The 10,600-nt window shown below is 43.9% G+C and overlaps 1 non-coding gene across 1 annotated transcript; it reads left to right on the forward strand.

Annotated features, from left to right (window-relative positions):
• Positions 1-2,607: 2,607 nt before the first annotated feature.
• Positions 2,608-2,745, forward strand: LOC119923780. The gene has a single exon (XR_005448967.1). It is a non-coding gene; the product is annotated as a small nucleolar RNA SNORA7 (small nucleolar RNA).
• The last annotated feature ends 7,855 nt before the right edge of the window (positions 2,746-10,600 follow it).

Here is a 10,600-nt window from a genome sequence, read left to right on the forward strand (position 1 = left end):
AATTCTTCAAGGAAGGCCATGCTGTGTATCAGGCCCCAGGGAGGAGGCCTGAGTGGAAGACACCATTGCTCAGTGACAAAGAGGCCTACCAGTCTTTGGCCTCCCTTTGGCTGGAACGAGGTCAGAGGGTTTCAGACCATCAGGGTGGTACAGACGGATAGGGTGCAAAAGAACTTAGGATAACATGCCGTCCCCTAAATATGGAATGTGGCCTATAATATTCTGCAGAGAGGGAGAGGCCCTGCCAGTCTGTTTAGTCCCATGTGGGACAGGGACTTGTCCAACCTGATTAACCTGAATTCACCCCGAGTGCTTAATGCAGCCCTTGGCACATAGAGAGGGCTTCCAAATACCACATACAAAAAAAGAGAAGGCTAATAAAGTAACACACTGGTTCTATGGAGAGAGAAGCTGTCCCCCGGGGGTACACCTCGCCACTTCAGCCTGCGTTTCAGAATCTTGGGATGAGGGAACCCCAGATCTGACCATTTCTATTCTTACTCACCATGAAATGAAGAGCCTCAGGAGAGAGAAGGTGAGGTGTAGAGGCAGCAAAGAGGAGGGGCAGTGCAAGCTTGTTTCACAGGGAAGTGGAAGATCAAAATCTGGGCAAGGACAACACCCTAGATTTTACCTCATGTTCACAGCCTGTGGGGAGGAGAAGCTGTTTGGACAAAAAGGGTGCAGAGTTAAGGAAAAGAAGATCCGCCTTTCCCTTAAGGGCCAAGTCTGAGTCATCATTTGAGCACTGAGACTAGTCGTAATTGTTTGAAATTTAGTATCATACTTTAAATGCAAAACCAGAGGGACTGCTTTTGGGGAAATCTTTTACAAAACACAACGGATTGGTAACATCTCAACCTATTCCCAGGAAAGTCAGTCCTGCAATTCTGACCTTTGCTCTTTCTGAGGGAAAATAGCACATTTTCTTCCAAAAACCCATCAACAGGAAAGTGTAAACATGGAATTTCACCTCAGGCCTTGGATTCTGCCCAGTGAGGGCAGTGGAGTAGCTGGACACAACCTAACCACCCCATCTCTTGGAGGGACTATTACTCAATTAATGACATTTATTTAATGTGTGCAGAGCACCATACTAAGCACTTGGAAGAGTACAATACAACTCAGTTGGGTGGACACAGTCTCTGCCCACATGGAGAGTACAACAGACATTTAAATAAATTATAAGGGAAGTGACAAAGTATAAGATATGTACATCTGGGTGGTTGGGACCGGTATCAAAATGCTTAGGGGGTGATTAATGCTGCTGAAAAACACTCCTCTGCCAGCAGGGCTGAAACAATAATGAGGCAACTAGATGGGGAGGTATGGGAGGAGGGAGGGTGGGGAAGTGGTCTTATAAAATTCATCAGACTGAGAAACAGTGTGGCCTAATGGAAAGACCACAGGCCTCAGGGTCAGAGGACCTTGGTTCTAATCCCTGCTATACTACATGCTTGCTGTGTGGACTTGGGCAAGTTGCTTTACTTCTCTGTGACTCAGTTCCCTCATCTGTAAAATGGGGATTAAATAGCTGTTCCCCCTCCTATTTGGATTGTGAGCCCTGTGTCTGGCCTAATGATCTTATATCTTCCCCAACGCTTAGAGCAGTGCTTAAATACTGTAATAATAATGACGAGTGGCTTGATCAAAGTATCTTCCAAAGCTTCATATAAATATTAGAAAGCCTTGGGTTGCCTTGGGGCAATTTGGTGAGCTTGAAGTCCCATCCCTAAACTTCCAGTGTCAAATTATTTCCTGTCTAGCCTCTCCAGAAAAGTGTGGGATGCTCTGTAAATCACCAGGCAAATGCTTGATCTGGAGGCAACTTCTATGAGTCCACGAGCACCAAATAAATCAATCAATCAGTTGTATTTCTTGAGCACTTACTGTGTGCAGTGAACCCAATGGGGTCTTGCCTTTGTCCTACCTAATTGGAATGTAGAGGATAGTTAAGACAAGCAATAATATGAGGTAATACCTGTGAGCTCTCTTTAAGTCTGTTTGAAGAAGGAGGGATAATAATAATAATAATAATAATAATAACGTTGGCATTTGTTAAGTGCTTACTATGCACAAAGCACTGTTCTAAGCGCTGGGGGGATACAAAGTGATCAGGTTGTTCCACGTGGGGCTCACAGTCTTAATCCCCATTTTACAGATGAGGTAACTGAGGCTCAGAGAAGTTAAGTGACTTGCCCAAGGTCACACAGCAGACATGTGGGGGAGCTGGGATTCGAACCCATGACCTCTGACTCCAAAGCCCGTGCTCTTTCCACTGAGCCACGCTGCTTCCAAAATATGGGCTAGAAATTCCAGGGGAGTATTGTATTATACTCTCCCAAGCACTTAGTATAGTGCTCTGTACACAGTAAGTGCTCAATAATACATAACACTGACTGTAATTGACTAAACCATTCCTTCTTCTGGATACACTAATAAATAACAGTATTGATTGATTGGTTTAAGGGAGGCCATGTGGCCTTGTGGAAAGGAAATCTTGGCTCTAGTTCCAGTTTTCCATTAACCTCCTGGGTGTGTCAAGTCTCTCTAAGCTCACCGACGACCTCCTAGTTACCTAATTTAGTGGACTGTACCCCATCCTAACCCCTCTCAGGGTGGCACCTGGAGAGTTTCCAGTGCTCTACCAGTCTCGGCTATGAGAGGGAGAGTCAAGCAGAGGCCGACCCATTCCATTCCTAACTTGGGGAGTGGCTAGTGAGTGGAGGGCAATCTGCTAGAAGTCAAAACTCCAGCATGGGCTGGACAGCAGTGGCATGGGCGAGAGTCAAGGGCGGAGACTCGGGTTTACTGCTCAGAAGGTGGCAATGGTAAACCACTTCTGTATTTTTACCAAAAAAACCTCTATGGATACACTACCAGAACGAATGCAGATGGATAGAGGGGTGTTCTGGGAGAGGCAGTTTCTGCAATGAGTCAGAAACTATTTGAAGACATAATACAAGACAAGAACCCAAAGAATCTCTTTGACTTCTCAGCTGACTTTAACCTTGTAGTTCCCCAGATTGCAAGATCCTTGAGGACAGGGATCATGTCTACTTACTCTAACATCCTCTCCCAAGCACTTAGAACAGTGCTCTGTACACAGTAAGTGCTCAATAAATACCATTGATTGTGACTGATTGATTAGCCCACTTTCTTCCCCTGGTTACACCATCTAATCTGGTTTTTATAGTCATTCATTTAATCGCATTTATTGAGTGCTTACCGTATGCAGAGCACTGTACTAAATGCTTGGGAGAGTATACTACAACACTAAACAGACGCATTCCCTGCCCACAGTGATCTTAGTCTAGAGGACTGCATTCATATATACATACACATGTGTGTATATGTATATATGCATATGTATATACAGTTCTCTCCTAGTTCCCAAGTTATGTCTCTAGCTTCTCATTCCGTCTCTTTTGCCCGTTCTTGCTCTGCCTCCCACACCCAAATTGTTGGTGTAAGCACCCAATAAATACAATCAAACGAAAGAATGGATGAATGATGTCCCTCAAGGCTTTGTTCTGAGTCTCCATTTTACCTCAATTTATACTCATTGCCTTGGTGAGCTTGGAGATTTAGTGCTATCTTCTCCCCTTCTCCGCAACCCCGTATTTCTTCCTGCTTCCAGTACATCTCAGTGTGGCCTAGTGGAAAGCACACAGGCCTCAGAGTCTGAGGACCTGAGTTCTAATCCCAGCTCTTTTCATGCTTGCTGTGTAACCTTCAGCAAGTCACTTAACTTCTCTGTGCCTCAGTTACCTCATCTGTAAAATGGGGTTTAATATCCGTTCTCCCTCCTACTTAGATTGTAAGCCTTGTGTGGGACAGGGACGGTGTATGATGTGGTCATCCTGTATCTTCCCCAGCACTTAGAAACAGTGTTTGATACATAGGAAGCACTTAACAAATATCACAGTTGTTATTATTATCATGACTATTATTATAATTGTGTTCTTCCAACCCCTCAAGTTCAATATGTCAGAAACTGAATGGCTCATCTTCCCCCACCCCCAAATCCACTCCTCTATGTAACTTTTACATCACAGTTAACAATATCACCATCTTCCCTGTCTCTGAAACCTCCACTTAGATTGGAGGCTCTGTTTGGGACAGAGACTTTGACTAATGTGTCATGTCTGTATTTACCCCAGCACTTAGCACAGTTCTTGACACAGAGTAAGGAATTTAATAAATGCCATAGGAAAATAACTAATCTCCCCACCTTCTATCCCCTACCCGCAGTTCAGCCCTTCTGAGCCACCTAAGGATTTAAATTCTCACAACCCACACAGTGAATATGTACATGTATTATATACTCAATTAATTTCTACTGTCCAATCATTTGCCTCATCTGCAAAATGGGGATTCAATCCCAGTTCTCCCTCTTACTTAGACTGTGAGCCCCATATGGGATCTGATTATCTTGTATCTATCCTAGAACGTAGTACAGTGCTTGGCATATGGTAAGTGCTTAAGAAATTCTATTATTATTATTATTATTATTATTATTATTATTATTATTATTATTATTATTATTATTAGGAGGAGGAGGGGTAATAGTAATGATTATTTAAGTTTCTGTCTCCCCAGATAGATTGACAGCTCTTTGAGAGTAGGGTCATGCATGCCAATTCTGTTGTTCTTGCCCAGATGCTAAATACAGTGCTCTGTCCACATTTCATGGGTTCTAATTCTGGCTCCGCCACTTGTCAGCTGTGTGACTTTGGGCAAGTCACTAACTTCTCTGTACCTCAGTTACCTCATCTGTAAAATGGGGATTAAGACTGTGAGCCCTACGTGGGACAATCTGATTACCTTGTGCTTGCCAGTGCTTACCTTGTGATTACCAGATGCTTAGAACAGTGCTTAGCACATAATGTTGTCCACTAGCGGATTTGACATGACTGACTCCATTTTGTGTATGCTGACAATAACCTTCCGTTTTGTGCAGGCCGAGGGAACAACTCCTTTTTGTATTTTATGCAAGGCTCAGCAACAGATGTCTTCAAGGCCAGTAACAAGTAACAAGTATCTACGCAAGGCCATAGGGCAGATAACAACAACCTGCACAAGGCAGTGAGAACAGAGAATAATGAGAATTTGTAACATCCGGTCGGTCCTAATCGGATTCCTGAAATTCCTAAATGCTCCGCTCCCATGTTGCTGTAACTCAATAAAAGAAACAGTGAGAATGGGATCGGGGCTGCTAGTCACTCGTACTTCTCCCGGGAGGTGAATGGGCAGGTAGCCACTTTCCTTCTTTGCTGCTCTATCTGAACTCATGTCTCCGAGTCATTTTTCCTATCTGCGTCACCACCCTGGGTACAAGAACCCTGCGGCTGATTTACACCGATTAACCTATTTTGCACCCTACTTGTCGATAACACATAATAAGTGCTTAGCAAATGCCATCATTATTATTGTTGAGTGATTAATAGACTGTTTCCATCTCTCTAGGACTCAGTTTCCTCATCTGTGGAATGAGGATAATAACACTTCCCGAACAGGAAGCCGATGATACAAAAACACATTGGAAAAATAACTAAACTGTACAAATTCAAGATATTATTAGCAAATCATTTTAAAAGGTTTGGGAGGTATCAAAAATTTTCTCTCTATCCTCTTTACTGGAAATAATCTGTGCTGCACTGGTAATAAGTTATTTGAAATTAAGGTGCTATTCTTCCAGCATGCTTGAAATTGCCCCAGTCACTCAAGTAAGGGTGACGAAAGGGCTGATTAGGGGATGGAACTTTTTTTTTTCAAAAAAAAAAATCTTTTTCTTAAGAGAGTCATCCTTTGGGCAGAGAGTTAAGGCACCTAGTGGAGGATAATGTCGTTTTTAAGGTAGAGATGAAATTAATCAAAGCCTTTTCGCTTAGGGTAATCACTGAGGTTCCCTAGTTTGTGTGCTCTAGTTACCACAATGTAGTCACATGCCCCATCAGTTACACCACAGGTTCACACTCTGCCGGGCACACTGGGCCCGGAAGGAAACGTGGTCTAGTTGGGTAAAGCAACAGTCCATGGGCTCTGCCTCTGACTCATTCTAGGTGGGCAAGTTACTTCTCCCCATTCCATGCTTCAGTTTTTCCCCCTGGTAAGTGGAACCAAGGCACTCTGCTGCCCCTGCTGCAAAGTTATGAGGATTTATAATCAAGGATGATTGAGATTCTTGGGTGCAGTGGGGCTGTGCACATGGCATTAGTGAATGCTTGAAGGTTTTTGTACAGGTTGCACAATTTGAAGAGCACTAGGACTCTCCACCCAGAAGAGGAAATTCACTGTCAGAATCCAAGTCCCAAATGCTCTCTTTCAACTCTGCACCTCTCTCCGCACCTTGGCCACCAGGCCACTATGGCCCCATTTGATTGTTAGCTCCTTGGGGACAGAGATTTGGTGTCCTGCATCTATTGTACTCTTTCAAGCACCTAGTAGAGTGCTCTGCATATAGTGAGCCCTCAACACACACTGGCTTTTTATGGTAATTGTTAAGTGCTTACTATGTGCCAGACACTCTACTAAGTGCTGGGATAGATGCAAGGTAATCAGGTTCAACACATTCTCTGTGCCTAATGGGGCTCAATCTAAGTATGAGGGAGTAGGATTTAATCCCATTTTATAGATGAGGTCACTGAGGCACCAAGGAGTTGAGTGATTTGCCCAAGGCACCACAGCAGAGAAGTGGTGGAGCCAGGATTGGAATCCAGTTCTCTGACTCCCAGACTTGTGTGCTTTCCACTGGGACATGCTCCTTCTCCATTATTTTTATTATTTTTTTGTTATTAGCATTATTGAGTGCTTACTGCACACAGATAATTTATGGGGCACATAGGGAGCATACAAATGTGTCTGTTATATTGTTATATTGTACACAACCTGATTTGCTTGTAACCACCTCAGCACTTAGTACTGTGCCTGCTATTCATTCATTCATTCAATCATATTTATTGAGCACTTACTATGTGCAGAGCACTGTACTAAGTGCTTGGGAAGTACAAGTTGGCAACATAAAGAGACAGTCCCTACCCAACAATGGGCTCACAGTCTAGAAGGGGGAGACAGACAACAAAACAAAACATATGGTCAGGTGTCTAGTCATCTGAATAAATAGAAATAAAGCTAGATGCACATCATTGACAAAATAAATAGAATAGTAAATATTTACAAGTGCCACATAGAGAGCACTTATCAAATACCAGGATTATTACTGTTACTCTCCCAAGTGCTTAATACAGTGCTGTGCATACAGTAAGTGTTCAACAAATGGGATTCACTGACTGACTAGGTTAATAGAAAATCAAATCTATCCTTAACCTCCCTGTCCATGGTGATGTCTCCAGCATACAGGGTTGATGTCTCCAGCAACCCAGCTGTTCCTGTTCTTACATAGCACACAATTGTTGGGTGGGAAAAGAGTGTAAGGTTCAGTGATATTTACTGAGCACTTTCTGTGTATTGAGAGGACTGTATTACTTATACTAATACTACTACTAATAATAATACTAATAAGAGTAATTGTAGTATATGTTAAGTGCTTACTATGTGCCAAGAAGTGTACTGGGAAAGACACAAGACAATCAGGTCCCACATGAGCCTCACAGTCTAAGTAAGAGGGAGAACAGGTATAGAATCCCCACTTTATAGGTAAAGGAACTGACACAGAGAAGTTAAGTAACCTGCCCAAGGACACACAGCAGAAAATTGAAGGAGCTGGAATTAGAACCCAGGTCTTCTGACCCCCAAGTCCATGCTCTTTCCAAGTAACCAGGCACTTGTTGGAGCTGGTACTTTTTTATGGTATTTGTTAAACTCTTACTATCTGCCAGGCACTGTACTAAGCTCTGAGGTAGATACAAGCTAATCAGGTTGGACACAGTCCCTGTACCACATGGGGTTCATAGTTTTAATCCCCATTTTACAGATGAGGTAGCTGAGGTACGGAGAAGATAAGTGACTTACCCAAGGTCTGACAGGTGGCAGAGCGGAGATTAGAACCCAGGTCCTCTGACTCCCAAGCTCATGCTCTTTCCACTAGGCCACTGCTTGGAGAAGCAGCGTGGCTCAGTGAAAAGAGCACGGGCTTTGGAGTCAGAGGTCATGGGTTCATATCCCGGCTCCACCAATTGTCAGCTGTGTGACTTTGGGCAAGTCACTTAACTTCTCTGTGCCTCAGTTACCTCATCTGTAAAATGGGGATCAAGACTGTGAGCCCCCCCTGGAACAACCTGATCACCTTGTAACCTCCCCAGCGCTTAGAACAATGCTTTGCACATAGTAAGCGCTTAATAAATGTCATTATTATTATTATTACCACCTTGGTATTTACTAATATTTTATTTTGTTTGTTTAATTCCAAAATTATAGGATTTTGCCGAGTGGACAGGGCAAAATCCTTGAGGAACAATGGAGGAAAATAGACAGGAAAAATTATCCTCCTTTTGTTGAAGGGGAAAGAGTAAATCTCAGTCTGGTATAAGTCCCTCCAGACTGTAAACTCTTTGTGGGCAGGGATCATGTCTGTTTATTGTTATATTGTACCCTCCCAAGTGTTAGTATAGTGCTCTACACACAGTAAACACTCAATAAATGTGACTGACTGACTGAATGAATGAATGAAGGGTTAGGTTGGATAATCCCTGCTGAGAAGGGGGTTCACAGAAGCAAAAATTGGTGGTCTCGCTGATTCCTCTGTGTGTGTCCCAGCTGTAGGGGCAGAAGAGGATACAAAGCTGCATTACCTAAGCTGTACAGTGCACTGAAGTCCTGGTGGCCAGTTATCCAAGGCAAAGATGAAATTAGGGCAACTCATCTAAATCGGTAATAAGTTTTCCAACAAGCCAATGTTTACTCATCATAAAGATTTCAACACAAGACACTTCCAGCTACAAGTGAGCAAGAGACACCTCGCCCACCCCAGCCAACATTCAAAACTTGGGACAAAGGCTTGGACAAACAGAGGATTTGTTTCCTGTCTGGACTTGGTGCTTTCCTGGCTCTCATGCCAGAGGATGGGAGGGCTGTTTTTAAATTGTTTCACAATCTGGCTCTGCTTTTCTCCCCACGTGTTTGTGTTTCTATGCCCCAGGGGAGCCTGTCATCGCTGTCTATCCAAAGCTTCGAAGAATAGGAAACAGACCAGAAACTGGGATGGATGAGTGGAACAAGGTGAAAGAAAGCCAAGAGGCCACTTGGAGAATGGACATGTTCTTCCAGAAATTCCAGACCTTCTCCTGCCTCCCTCCCCGTCTTGATTCTTATCGAGGTCTGCCACAGAGACCCAGTTAAGGGAATGTTCATTAAGGTCTTCAGGGGAACAGTGAGGTTTTAGCAGTGTCCCTTCTAGAATACAGTGCCAGTCATTAGTCACATTTAACAGAAGTGTGGGGTGGTTCTGAAGACGCTGAGCCACTCATCTACCAATGTGCAAGGGCCTTTCCTGGAACCAGAGGAAACTAGGAGCTCTTCCCTCATCTACCCAAATCCTTAGAGTTGACTTGGCCAATTAGGCACCCTTAATAATAATGCCCAAGCTCCATATTCAGTCTTCGGGTGTTTTCGGATTTGATACGGACATTTGTCCATATCCAGTGTGGAGCCTAATTGGCCTGCAGGAGTGGAATTGTATCTACAAGGGATTCTGGGTGAGTTCTCCGAGCCACATGAACTTCACTATATGAGTAGAAATATTTCTGCACCAGTAGTGAGCCTCCCATTAAAGTGTAAATGCCTTGTGGGCAAAGGACCAAACGGTAACTTTTTTTGGGGGGGGGGGGGGCGGCAGGGGTATCTGTTAATGACTTATTATAATAATAATAATGATGGCATTTATTAAGTGTTTACTATATAAAAAGCACTGTTCTAAGCACTGGGGAGGTGACAAGGTGCTCAAGTTGTCCCAAAGGGGGCTCACAGTCTTAATCCCCATTTTACAGATGAGGCAACTGAGGCCCAGAGAAGTTAAGTGACTTGCCCAAAGTCACACAGTTGACAATTGGCAGAGCCAGGAATTGAACCCATGACCTCTGACTCTAAAGCCCGGGGTCTTTCCACTGAGCCACGCTGCTTCTCAAGCTTCTCTCTGCTTATTATGTGCCAGAAACTGTACTAAGCACTCAGGTAGATACAAGATAATCGTGTTGGACACAGTCCCTGTTCCACAATCCTCATTTTACAGATTAAGTAACTGAGGCCCAGAGAAGTTAACTGAAATGCCCAAGGTCACACCACAGACAGGTGGTGGAGGCAGGATTAGAACCCAGGTCCTTCTGACTCCCAGGCCCACGCTCTATCCACTAGGCCATGCTGCTTCTCGCTACCTTCAGCAGAACTTTAGATGGAGGAGGGTAGGGGGTGCTCCATCAATTCTGTGCTCTGGCTGGCTAGCTGATTTCATCTCTGTGAGGGAGCAGGACCTAGTGGAAAGGGTCCAGAAACCTAGATTCTAATCCTAGCTCTGCCACTGACTATTAGGTGATTCCTTACAAGTGACATAACCTCCCTGTGCCTTAGTTTCCTCATATGTAAAATAGAGATAAGATTCCAGCTCTTCCTCCCTTTTACACTGTGAGCCCTGTGTGGGGCAGGG

This window comes from Tachyglossus aculeatus, chromosome 2 (genome assembly GCF_015852505.1).
Source record: "Tachyglossus aculeatus isolate mTacAcu1 chromosome 2, mTacAcu1.pri, whole genome shotgun sequence".
Classification (NCBI taxonomy): Eukaryota; Metazoa; Chordata; class Mammalia; order Monotremata; family Tachyglossidae; genus Tachyglossus; species Tachyglossus aculeatus.